General features: G+C 40.8%; 1 long non-coding RNA gene across 2 annotated transcripts in view; it reads right to left on the bottom strand.

The window, feature by feature from the left end:
• LOC139045049 (uncharacterized) overlaps positions 1-9,922 on the bottom strand; it is a 43,575-nt gene extending 33,653 nt beyond the window's left edge. The window contains exons 1-3 of one of the 2 annotated variants that reach the window (XR_011502634.1): positions 9,650-9,922; positions 9,419-9,466; positions 4,914-5,500 (exon numbers count right to left, since the gene is read on the bottom strand). This is a non-coding gene — a long non-coding RNA (uncharacterized lncRNA). Of the gene's footprint in view, positions 1-4,913; positions 5,501-9,418; positions 9,467-9,649 lie in introns of those variants that run through there. The other variant, XR_011502635.1, reaches the window with a different exon arrangement.
• Between the last annotated feature and the right edge of the window lie 4,030 nt (positions 9,923-13,952).

Genomic DNA, 13,952 nt, shown 5'->3' on the forward strand with positions numbered 1-13,952 from the left:
GAAGCTAATGGGACTAGGGTTCCAAGAAGGGCTCCAACCCTGGAAAAGGATGAGAGTGCACCTCAGAAACCAGGTGGAAACTCAGCAGTGTACACAAGAACTCACACAAAGGTCAGGAGGACCTCAGCTCAGAGGACATGTATATGTTCTGGGCCTTAACCCCACACTCCAGACAAGTAGCTCAGGGTGGGAGTCAGTTTCAGACACTCCTCCTCTTTAGTTCTGATGTCTAGAACCCCAGCCTCCTGCCCCACATGCACCACTACCTGCAGGCTGCAGTCTTCATGCCCCATTTCTCTCTTGCGAGTCCTCTGCTTTATGATTGGACTCTCTTCCATAACTGATAGCTAATTACATAGCATTTATGATGCACCAGGCACAAGTCTAAATGCTTGATGGACTAAATCATTAATATTCACAACTAATCTATGCTTGAAGCACAATTATTGCCACCAGTTCACAGATAAGAAAACTGAGCTATAGAGAGATCAAGTGACTTTGCTAAGGTCACTCTGCTAGTAAGAGGTGATGCTGGCATTTGAATCTAGGCAGTTGGCTCCAAAGCCAACCACACTAATTAGCAGATGTATCTCCAGGATGCTTCCCTATGAGCTTACTCTGGGGCTGGGAGGATAGCTCCAGCAAACCACTACCTGACTCATGAATGGTGACCACGCTCTGCTACATGACCTATCTGCCTAATTGATACCTAGTGCGACCCGTTGTGGCAACTAGAACTAAGTTTGTCTCCCACCTTGGGCATCATGGCCACAATTCTCAGGGCTGCCTCTAGATCAAGTCATTTTCTTAGCCTTTATTATGTTTCACACTTGTCAAGAAGCTAGAGACTACATTCTAAGAAGTATTTGAAATTATAAGAAAGTTTTCAGAATCCAGAGTAACATTTTAAGAGAAGATAATGGATGTGTCAGTGAAGGAAAGTTCTCAAAGATGGGTAAACCAGAAGAGGGAAGAATGGAGTAGGAAACTATGATTACACAGGACAACCTAGGGGATCAGAGGGGCCTGAAGGAGGAAGGGCCCCTGAAGCAAATGGAAATGACCATGAAGGTTACACGTGGACATTTAATGTGAAGCTGCGTTGGTGTGCCACTTTCACGGAGGAAGAGGAATGCGCAGCAGCAAGAAGAGATGGGAGGAGAACAGGAGCAATGCAAAGCTAATTAATTCATTTATCTCTTCATTTTTTCATCTGACAAATATTTATGAAGCATTAACCAGGTGCTACCTTGTGTGTTAAATAGAGAATCTCTGTCCTTGGGGAGCTTACAGACTAGTTGGGGACCCAGAAAAGAACAAAGCAACAGATCTATTTCTTCCCTTTTATATGTTACAGGAGTGGAAGGGAAAAATGCATAAGAACATGGCATAGGAAAGTACCTTCTGTTACGGTTTTAGGAAAGCCTGCTCTGAGTGCAAAGCAAGACCTGCAAAATGAGAAAGAAGCTGTTAGGCAAAATGTAGGGAGCGAGGGAGAAGGATGTTTCAAGAAGAAAGAGGATATTTATTCTCTAGTAAAGGCAATAACAGTGAGAACTGAGAAAAAGCAACAGTCCCTCCCCATTGGCTGGGCGACCTCTGAGAGAGCACTGTCTGCAGAGCGGAGTGGGTGTGAAGGGGAGAGAGTCTGCAGTAGAAAGTGGGGACAGTAGGTGCAGGCGATTTGTGTTAGCGGGTGCAGGGGAGGATGAGCTTGTTTTTGCTATTTCAGGCCATCAGTATAGGCGACTTTCAGTTTCCATTTGAGCCAGCCTGTGTAGGTGCACTTCAAATACGCAGAAATCACGACCATGGAGTGACTCATCTCTAGTTTGCTCCCCACCAAATTCCCCACAGTCACAACTTGACACCTTTTCCTTCGACACCTCTTCCTTAAGCTTCTGCCTCACGTCTCGCTCCCTCTCCACCAGATGACTTTCTCATTCTTCTCTGAGACTGAGGCCACCAGGTAAAGAACTCCCCCGTCTCTTCTCTTTTCCATCTTGCTATTTCTCTACATCCTCAGCCTCTTTGTCTTAGAGACAAACGCCTCCTTCATTCCAAAAGTGACTCCACCTAACCACGTGACCCCTCTCTTCCTCTTTCTTCCATAAGCTGGTTCCACCAATCATGCTCCCTCTTGTTTATTTCCTTTCTCCCTCGCTTCCTCCATCTATTCCTAAACCAACAATTTACTCAAGTCTCCCCTCTCTTGAAAGGTTCTCACTCAGTCTTGCTTATCTCTTCAGCCACCCTCCAACTCTCTGGAATTTTACATCAGGACCTCTTGGTTACATCACTGATTTCACCTCCTAGTGACCCACTCACCCCTCAGCCCTTGTTATCCGACTTCTCAGCCTGCCTATGTGTTTTTGCCCCTGCTGTACCCCCCTTCCGTCCTAGAAGGTTCACTCCTGTGCCTGGCAGCATACCATGCACCTGCCAGGTTTCCAGACCCAGAGTCCCTTTCCCTGACCCGCACCTGAACTGCAACACTGTGCCAATCTCTAGAAGCACCCTGAGTCCCACAGAAGAGACCTGAATGTAATTCACCCACCCTCTGAGAGGCAGCATAGCTAAGGCTTGCCGCCACTCCAGGTTCCAGGGCATCTCTATTGTGAGAAGTATCTTGAATCTTGAGTGTGAGCCCAGTTTTGGCTCCAGCACTGGTTTCCTTTTCATTCACCCTATTTAGGGTGCATTCCTTACGTGCCAGGCTCTGTGGCACACACCTCCTCCACACGATCTCATTCCCTCCTCTCAGCACCCCTGTGCTTGTTACAGAGGGTTTGAGCAACTTGCCCAAGGTCACACAGCCAACAGATGGTGGAACCAGCAGTCAAACCAGGCCTTCTGACTCTAGAAGCTATGCTCGATAAATAGTTATAACTTTGAATAGGAGAGAGTGGGAGCATGTGTGTATGTGTGTGTGTGTGTGGTGGGGGGATGATGAAAAAGCTTTCTGAGACCCTGCTCCTCATGCCAGATTTTCTGGTCCTGATTAACTGCCGCCTGGCTGCCAGGAGCTGTTATTATCACTCACTCCTGTGCCCCTGTTGCTGAGCTTGTGGGGACTTGCCCTTCCTTCCTGCTCTCAGCCCTCTGATGTTGACAGCTGTACTGGAAAATCACACGCTGGCTGCCACTGTGCTTACCAGACACAGACTGTACGTGCTGCTCTGGACTTCCTGCCCACTCTCTCCCACGCCTGCCCCTACGCAGGGGGCCCATCTACTTCCAGGCCACGGCCCTTCTCAGTCTGTCTTATCTCTGTGCAAGTAACTGAGTTTTCTCTGTGCCACCACCTCTCCACAGAGCTTTTTCCCTGGTTCTCCCTGAAAGAATTCATCCTTTACACCCTCTGTTACATTCCTTTGACTCTTGCTTATGCTCTCTTTCTGGCTCTTTCCTCAACCTATGTTAGATTAAGTTAATGCCTCATCTGTCTTTATAATGCCTTCCAATATGTAATTTCCTTTTTGTTCAAGTTTAAATGTTTGTTATACTGAATTGAGTCGTTAGAACACTCTTTCAAAACAAGGTTGGTACGAGAAAACTCAAATTTGTAAGTTTGTTGGGGAAAACGAGTCCCTGGAAGGAGACATCTTCTAAGACAATAAAAGCAATGATAATTAGAACAGTAACGGCCGATAACCAACATCTTCAAAGTGCTTTGCAATTACCAAACGCCACCCTCATGGGGTCCCCACTGTCCCAGAAGATGAGTTCTGTGACGTGCTGAAAGCCACACAGCAAGTATAAAGGTGACAGGACTCAGCTCCCAGGCTCTGAGTTCAAATTCCATCTCCTTCCTAAAATGCTCTTGAAAGAAAAGATCTCTGTCTCATCAGCCAGCTCATCCAGGTCATTTGCAAACCTCAAGCAGAAATGCCCCCCGTTAGCATTACGTGTTCTCCAAGAGCAAGTATCTTCACACAGAAACCAAAAACAATGAAAACCAAGTACCGATGGCTTCTGGCTCCTCATCATGGTAGCCAGTCTTAGTTCTTTTTCCTACTCCACGTGAAAAATTATAACCCCCAAGGGGAGTTACGGGCTTTCCAAGGGTGAAACAAAACGACATGAGCTTAGGAGATGGAACATTCGAGAATGACATTCTCTCTCCTCTGTAACAATGCTAAGTAAATGTTCCTGTGCTTACATTTTATTTCACCTAATTTAAAGTCAATGAGACCATAAAATGCCCAGTTTTGTATTTAGTTCTTTTTATGCTCCTGCATCTATTATAGAAAAACCAAATATATGGTGCATCATCAGTTTGTGAATCTTGTGTGAAATTTTTGAGGACGTCAGTTTGTTTAAGATGATGAGACAACTTTAGAAAAAAAATCTGTCTTGATATAAGAAGTCTATAGGCCAAATGGACTTCCCTTTCTGGCCTAAATGTCATGTTTATGAAATGGTATGGTGTAAATAGCACAGTATCGAAGTGAGAAATTATCGCTCTGTTGAATAAACCACACTCCTAGCCAGCCGACTGAGCTGCTACCCCTCCTGACTTGCCCCCTCACATGGCTGGTGCCTTCTCACCTTTCAGATCTCCACCTAAATATCACCTCCCAGGAGATGCCTTCTAAAATTGCTCCTCCATTACTTTCTATCTCTTTAATCTCCTCCCCTTTATTTTATTAATAGTATTTATCCCTATGTGACATCACATTTGTATCTGTTTACTTATTTATTATCTCTTTCCTCCTACTAGAAGATAAGACCTTTATGTGAATTTGTCTTAGTTATTGCTGCTTTCCCAGAAACCAGTATCCTGAATTCATTTCCCTGAATAAACATTCAGGACACGTTTATAAGATAGTTCTCTTATATTTTTCCTTCATTTTTGGAGAAACGGTAGGATTTGAGGGTAGCATTTAAGATAAATAGAAGACCAAAGTTTGATCATTGCCGAGAACTTTTCACTTCAGACACTACAGAGAGGGGTCTCCATATTCAGAATTTTTCTGTTTTCTCTGTGTTGCAGGCATGAACACAATATTTGGGTAAGAAAGAAAAATCCAGTCAGTCTGCATCTTATCTCAAGTATCGAAGAAAGAAAGTGAAACAGAGAAACATTTGTCCCAGATTTGTTGGAGAGATTCTAATAAACTCAATGCCTCACGTAACCCTCTGGGTTTCTTTTAACGGTTCAATTTGGCTATTAAACCTTTTTCTTTTCAGAGCTGAGGAAGATCTATTTATCCATTCAAGAAACAGTTCAAATGTCACACTTCTGAAAGGTTTCCTTCATCGTAATGTATAACAGAATCCACCCACCTTTACATCACTTTTTAGTTCATTACACTCAATTTCTTAGGAGTATTTATCTCTACCTAAAATTGTTCTTTTATTAGTGTTTTACGTGTTCTTTATCTGATTCTTCCTGGCAGAATGTACGCTTCGTGAGAGTAAGAGCCTCATCTCTTCTCCACCGATGCTTCTCCAGAACCTAAGAGTTTCTGACATACGGAAAATCCTCGAAAAGCATCTGTTGAAAAATGAAGGAATGAAGTTACATTGGCTCTGTGAAGGCTTTCTTGACAACTCCTGTCCAACTTTGACGTTCTCGCTTTTCTGAATACTCTTTGCACCTATCAGCTCTTCCTTATACCAGGACTTTATTCTCCAAGGTTCTCCCCTCTAATGGTTGTACGGTACCACCCAGCCCTTCGATACTTTGTTACACCAAACCGACATAAAGAACACAAGCTTGTTTGTGATCACTTCAGGCACCCAGCCAACATTGTAAGCTTCCCATAAGGAGGGCCTTTGTCTTAGGCCAAGGAAAAGAGATGGAAGAGAAGCTTTTTCAGAGAATGACAATAAAGTGTGTTTTCAAGATACCAAGTTCTATATGCCTATGGTATATGCAGGTAGAAATATCCAATAGGCAGTTTGTGCATACGGGTCTGATATCAGAAGAGAGATCTAAGCTGAAATTGGCCATTTGTGATTCATCAACATATGTTCAGTATGACTAACAAGTCGATCTCAGGAGCTCACTCAGGAAGAGTGTAGAGAAGGAGAAGATGAGCAATGAGAAGCAGAGTCATGGTATTGCCACCACTTAAGGGGCAGGTAGAGGAAGGAGACTGAGAAGGAACTGTGTCAGCGCCAGGAGAGGGCCCAGAAGAGTGTGTCATTGTGGATGCCGAGAAAGTTGAAATTCTCAAGGTGATAAAGAATGGTCAATGGTGGCAACCGTCACGATGAATCCAGGTAAGAAAAGATTAGAAAACGTCCACTGGATTTGGCAGTTGAGCTTTGCTGTAGCAATTTCACTTGAGGAATGAGAACAGAAGCCTGATTGAGAGGGATTAAGAACGGATTTTACTGGAAGGTGAGTAATTAAGGAAAGAGAGGTAAGACAGTGCCCTTGACAAGGTTAGCTTTGAAAACAAGGAGAAAGATAGGCTGGTACCTAAATAGGAGCTTCTGTGGAAAATGAATTGAAGTTTATTACTCAAAAGTAGGTTTTAAATTGTGCATTTGAAATGTGTACAGTTTATTGTGTGCCAATTATACCTCAATAAAGCGGTATTTTTAGAAAGCACGTTTTAGAATTTCACAAAATATCGGTATCTTCTCATTTGAGAATCAAATTTCAAATTCATAATAACATGTTAAGATATTTCCTGATACAGGAATGAGAGAAAAATCCAGGATAAGGAAAAGCCCAGAAATAAGTAAACTGATACTCTTAGTTTGCAAATAATAATAAGAAGATCAATAGTAACAGAAAGACCCTTTTCTTATGGTGGGAGGCAGGAAGAATTATGATCTGGAATATGGGCCAGCAGAGAGAAGGGACTGGAATTATGGTTGTAGTTTGCAGATTATTGTACATTCATCTGAGAGACTAGATGGTGGGCTAGACTATGACCCAAATTAAGGCAAATAAGAGCCAAATTAAGACCTTCGGGGAAGGCTCAAAGAGTTTCCTGAGCACAGATGAACAGGCATTAGCGTCATCAAAACATCATTTAGAGTCATAGTGGGGAAAAATTTCTGGGGATATATTGGTTAGAAAAGGGAAAATAGCATCTAAATTAAACATTTTTCCCTTTCCAAAGGTTCGGCAATTGTCCTACCAGTGTCCAAAAAGATGAAGGGAATAAAATCCCAAGGTTTAAATAATTACTCCATAGTCAGTAAACTCAAAGATGAGATAAGTAGACAAAACCAAAGAGAAATTTTAGCTCAGTGAATGCTGTTTATTCAGAATGCAGCCATCTGGAATTTTCTCTACAGGGGTTTCACACAGAATAGAAAAAAAATGACAAATAAAAAGGCAATAGATTAAATACTGATGTGTACAGTGCTTTACAGTTTCTTGAAGCATACTTTTCCTCATTGGAGCCTTGAAATAATTCAAAGGTAGACAGTGTGCCAGGGTCTCCCCGCCACTATCCCTCAAGTGATATTTATCTTTGTGTTTTCACACACATCGACCCTGAGAGGTAATAACATTTACCTTTGACCTGTCTTGTTTTCCACATTATCCAGAGAAGCAGATTTATCAGTGACCGAAAATGCAATGGAGTACACAGGGGAAAGTGGAGAAGAGACATTTCATGTCTGTCAAAATGTGTATAGTCGCCTTATTAATTTAAAAAATAGCACTAAAGATAAGTGACATGGTTGCCAAATTATTAATTAGAGAACTAGACAGGAGGCTAAGTGATGTGACCATCTCATTCTAGATTGCAATTCATGATCAGAAAAGCAACTTCCGGGAGCTGCCATAGAATTAACGGAGAGTCATTATGATGTTCTATACCCCTATGACCTCAGGGTGTAGAGGGGGAAGTGATGGTCGTCAAAGCCTGATGTCTCACAAGGCTTGACAAGATAGTCAGCGTCAATTTTTTATGCAGTGTACTAGCGCCTTCAGTTATTCATCACTCTTCCCATTTCCCCCACCCCAATCCCGTTTATCACCCCCTAAAAGAGTAGCTAGTATTTATAGAGGTCTTACTCTGTACTAACCTTTGTTCTAAGCACTTTTCATGTACTAAGTCATTTAATTATCACAACAAGTCTATGAGTAGGTGCTATTTTTCGCATATTCATTTAGAGATGAAATGGCAATGACACAATAGGTTAGGGAATTTACCCAGTTGGCACACAGCTGGTGAGTGTAAGAGCAGAAATTCAAGCCCAAGTAGTCTGGAATCAGAGGCCCTGTTCTCAACCACCAGGTCATACTGTCTCCATCTTTATTTCATCTCTCTTCTGGAATATTGCAATAGCTCCCTAGATGGTCTCCATTAAACTTACCTCTTTTCACATTATTTTTATTAGAAAAATAATAAATGAATACCTTATCCAGGTAAAATATTATAAGAGCATGAATTAGACAAAATCCCATTTGGCCACCAGTGCGATCCCAAATTTCTCCCCAGGGTTTGGTGTGTCTCCTCCCAGATCTTTTTCTGCATATGTATCTACCTTTAAAAATATGCAGGATTGTTTGATAGATTTTTTTAAAATAAATGATATTATGTTAACCACTTGCAAATTTCATTTTCTTATTCATCTAAATGTCGTCAAGAGCATCATAAATCAAAACAGTGTGACCTTTACAAAAGAAAAACCCATTCCCCTTCTTGAAAAACTATCCTCATCGCAAAATAGAGATGCCATGACCCTACTGAAGTGCTCCATTACTCCCCTTTGAGTATCAGTAGATTCAAGTAAAGTTCCTCAAAGGAAAAGGCCAGGAAAAAACATTCAAGGAGCCACAAGTTGAGCGTTATCTTCACAGAAGGTTGAGGAGAATCATTTTATCGCAGCTAATCCATATATGAAGCTATCCTCATCTGGGGATTTGCCATTCAGCGAGCCAAATTTACTTCTTGGTAAAGTCCAGGTAGGTAACTAGACTATTCAATTTACTTGCGCATCTCATTCCCACAGCAACCTGGCACATTGTGATAACGTTATGGTTCCACTTACCGAACTAACCTCTTCACGGACTTGAATGTGTTTACCTCTTTACTTATTTACTATTTCCAGAGTGTAAGCTCATGAAGACAAGAATAGCATCCCTCTTATTTTCTGCTGCAGTACCATTACCCAACTCAGTTGGGTATGTAGTTGGAGCTATAATGGGCATATAGTTGGAGCTCAACAAATATTTATTGAATGAGTGAATGAAGCCAGAGATTTATGACTAATTCTGATTATCAAGGTTCCCTGAACTCTGCACTTTGACTTTTTGGAGCCCTAGAAAACAGGATGATTTGGTCACCCATGGCCATTGCACATTGATCTGACAGTTACAGATCTACAGCAGTCACTAATAACAGCTCATCTAAATAATACCTACCTGTGGCAGAACAGAAAGAGCATGAACTTTAGCGTCAGATACCTGAGTTAACAAACATTCCCACCATACACTTACTGTGTGGCCTTGGGCAATTTTCTTAACCTCTCTTTTCAGTTTCCTTATCTGTAACAATGAAAATAATACAACCTTCAGGATTTAGCGAGGACTAGATGAAATAACGTATTAAAGCATCTAATAATGTGCAAGACAATGAGTGAATTCTCAGTAAATGTCAGCCCTGTGACTATTTCTCCTTCCACCCACTCACCACCCCCTTACTAATAATAAGTCTTTGAGTTTATTTACCCTGATAAGCATTTCTCTTCTCTCATTTCCATTTGTGGTGATCTGGGCAACAACGTCTTTCTCTTCCAGTGCTGACCTACTGTTTTCTTGGAATCAGTCCCAGGGCTCTGGGCTCTAGAGATTGCCGTTGGACCGCGAAGCATCATGGATCAAATCCAAGAGCTGCAGCACATAATGGCTCTGGCCATTAAAAAAAATCCAAACTGTTGTAGCTATTTTATGGAGTGCAATACATCTCCAAAAGTTTATAATAGGGTTGCCAAATGCAGTGTTCTAAAAACCAAAAATTATCCAAAAATTACTCATCTCCTTATAGAAATAAATTGCCATGTTGAATATCAAAACAGACGCCTTCCCCTTGAGTCTAAAGTTTTCTCCAAAGGTCCCACAATTTTAATTTCAAACCAGTGAATGTTAGTCCAACAGGGAAAAGTAGAAGCTTTAACTTTTTTTCACCAGATTTAGCCTTTCAGCCTGCGATGCTCTTTATCCAACGCTTACCATTTCTGCTGCCTCAAATTCTTTTAGATCTATCTAAAAGCACCTTATTTACAAAGTCTTAGAGTCTCAGAAATACTTGTGTTTATTCTGTCATGTCCACACCCTACCAAGTAATCCTAGGGCTTTGCAAAGAATCTGAGGAGATGCAGCTAAACACAATCCTTCCCCTATTCTAAGACTCACTCCTCTCCAGCATTTAAGAATGTCTTCCCACAAGTCCCTGGGGCTGATCTGTTGGGTTGCTACTTGAACGATCTCCTAGCAATTAGACATGACTTTAAAACATGATATCCATTACTTCTTCTTCATCCTGCATTATGACCTTGAACAATGCCCCGCTTAATGAAAGCACTCTTTCTACTATCCTGGTTAGGTTCCAGCCACAACCTTCAAGTGGAGATCAGTCTGGTGCAGCTTATAAATCTTATTTTTAAAAAGTAAATCAAATTCTTGCTTTGAGACCTGGGGAGTGTCAAGAATAGTTGGAATATTTTCTTCCTGTGCCCTTGGCCTGAAGATTACATCTTTTCCTCAAAGATTTAACAAGAGCCACCCAGTTAGAATTATAGTCAATAGGATTAGCCAAACATACTACACCCCAAAGACAAGCAGCGCTGGATTACTACACCTCAGCTCACCTATTCATAAGAGCTGATCTCAGACTTTCTTATTCACATAAAGCTCAAAACCCAGAGTAATTGGCACACCACTCATGCATCATCACAAAAGAACTCCCAAGTGGAAATTCACTGCTAGATAGGCCTGAATAGACCTAGGAAGAACTATATTTTCTCAATTCTGGATTCCAGGATTTTTTTTGGCCCAAATATGTAAGATGCAGCTAAGAGCTGCATCAGGTCATCTACAGCTTGCTATGAGCCTTCACTATGGTCAGTAACCAGCATGCAAATTGCATGGAGATGCCAATGGAGAAAAAGATCTGAGACCTGCCTTTAAGAGACGTAATCGAACTAGTCTGAGGAAACTAGTTTCACGCAAATAGCCATGAGGATGGGGAGTGGATAAAGAAAAAAAGAGAGAGAGAGAGAGAAAATATAAACCAAGTGGCTAACTCTGTGTCATTCTTGCAGATCAAATATTGGCTAGCTGAAAGGGTAGGAGACCGAATCAGGAGGGTTATTTCAGGACCTAGCTCTTCCCACTGCCCCAGTCATCCTTAGCACATCATATGTCTTTCCAAAGCTTGGCATCGAAAAATGCCCAATAATCTTAAAGTACAATATGTTTTATGATATTATTAGTTCCTTAACACAGCTTGTTCAAGTACCTTAATTCTTTAATGATGGGAAAGAGATGGAGAGAAATACAGGCTATAAAATTCATCCTCAGAATGTTTCATCAGCTGACTGGTTAACAATAATATTCCATTTGCGATAAGGTAAGGCAAAGATGAAAACAATAACTGAAAATAGATACATGTCAACTGACAAAATCCCAGCCCAGTTAAAATTGTAATTTAAAATTTAGATCTCTTCTTTTCTCTCTCTTTCTTTTGAAAAGCAGTCTGCCCCAACCCAAACACAAGTGAAACCACTAAACCTCTTAAACCACAGTTGCAGAATCAAAGCTTTGCTCTGGATATTGGGAGCTGGGATCCATCTTGCTACATATCTTGTAAAACTATCCACCATTCCAAGGAAATCCAGCTATGCCATCAGAAAGCTTTGTGTTTCTTCTTGGACCATGCAATGAATTTTAAACAGTCTATTATTTGTTGCAGCCTCTCTCCTGGTGGGTTGGGAGTGGAATGGGATGGGGTGGGGCAGAGGCTGGGAAATCTTTATGCAGACCATTTTTTTCATGCCTCAGTCAAGATGGTTAATTAGGTACAACAGAGATTCCTTGGATGTTACAAAAACTATATCAATATACTCCTTACATCAAACTTCTTAGTTTTGAGTGGTGTTCACTCCCATTTTAATCCTGAAACCAAAACAGCTCTGGAAAAAAACCCAAAAAATAAAAAATATTGAGAGTTGGAACATACCAGCAATTTTTCAAGGGCACAGACTAAGGCAATCACATTGTAGACAAAAATCTCTTTCTCATATAGAAGTTAGCATAAAACATTTTGTGGGCAGGTAGGAGAATTACCCACTTATGATATCAACCCTAGAAACGTGCCCATAAACGTCCCCATGGGTAATACTTTATCCACCAGTTTCTTATAACCAACAAGATCCAGGTCAGCTCCTACCACAGCTGGCCCAAACTGCCCTCTAGGAAATTATGCAAGTTTCTCTTCCTAAGAACACCCACCAAGAAAACTCTCTGACCAGAAGAATTGGGTCATGGAATGAGAGACACCATTCTCTTGAATATCATTAATTCTTGATTTTTAAAGAAACATGGTTCCCATCAGGCCTAAGAGAGTTTCTTAAATGTGACCTACATTCAAGCATAATTATCTTTCTTTCCCAATTGGCAAACATATACTGCATAACCTCATTATAAAATCCCATAATTAATACAGTTTTGAATATTACAAGCCAAATTATCTGACCTAAAATGTAGTAAGATATATGACAGTTGAAGACAATTAGAAGAGTCTGACTGTTCCTTAGCCCTTCCCCCAGTCTTTGAAACAACAGCTTTTCCTTTATGCAACGTGACATACTTTCACAGAGGAAGATATCCATGAAGTCCACTGGGAGAAGTTAAGAATGCTACAAACTTACCAAACATTCAGGACTAGTTTTAAATATTATTTTAAAACTACAGCCAAGACTGAATCTAAAGCATTACACACGAAGCCCTGTGGAAGTAGAAATTTGTTCTGTAGACAAAGGTTAAATTATCTACTTATTTATGCTGTTGTATTTATCAGGTTGTATCAAGTCATATCTAAGAGACATGATGTGACTTAGGAAAAAAAGCCTGGAAAGGTCTGGATCTAAATACCAGGCCAGCATTCACTAGCTTTAATGATCTTAAGCATCATTCGACTCTCTCAGAAGCTCCACTTCTCATCTGTGAAATGGGAGCGTGGCAATACCTATTTCAGAGTGCTGTTTTAAAAAATAAATAAAAGCATTTGAAGTAATTTATACCTGTAAAGGATTAAATAAATGTTTGATTTGGTATTATACCTTCAAATATTGAGAAAATGGCCAGAGAAATGACATGTGCTAAAAGATATCTTAAACATGTCCACTGAAAATACATTTCTACAATTGATGTGGGCAATAAATAAATACCGAATATGTATCTAGAAATTTCAGGTCATACAAACGTGCCTTTTAAAATTAACACGGACTTCCAGATAGAGATGGCAGATTGTGCACATATATTTATATTCTCTTCCATCCAAAAGACCATTAAATGTCAGTAAAGGAATGCAAATAGGTACAAACTCAAAAGATAAATAAGAAGGGATCATTAACTGATAAAAGATTTCAACAAAAGTTTAGAAGATGACAAGAGGATGGAAACAAGCTAACAGATGACAGTCATCCAGAGGTTAGTGGAGAGGAAAACGAAAAGGAGGTGGGTGGTGCAGTAACAGAAATGGAGATAAGCTGCCTAGAAGAACCACTGAGATGCTCAGAATTCTGAAAATTCAGATACCATCAGGGTGGAAGTGAGACACAAAACTGAAAAATAGGGGAAAACAAGCAACATCTTGTTTATGGGACAGCTGATTTCGCCACTCCATAAATCATAACCCCACTCATTGCATTCACCTCACCCTAAAATGTGAACAGAAAACCAAAGATTTCCATACATTTGAGAAAGCCCCTAATGTGGGAGACTCTGACCAAGAAAAAAAAAAACAGAAAAT

Source organism: Equus asinus, chromosome 4 (genome assembly GCF_041296235.1).
Source record: "Equus asinus isolate D_3611 breed Donkey chromosome 4, EquAss-T2T_v2, whole genome shotgun sequence".
NCBI classification, from domain to species: Eukaryota; Metazoa; Chordata; class Mammalia; order Perissodactyla; family Equidae; genus Equus; species Equus asinus.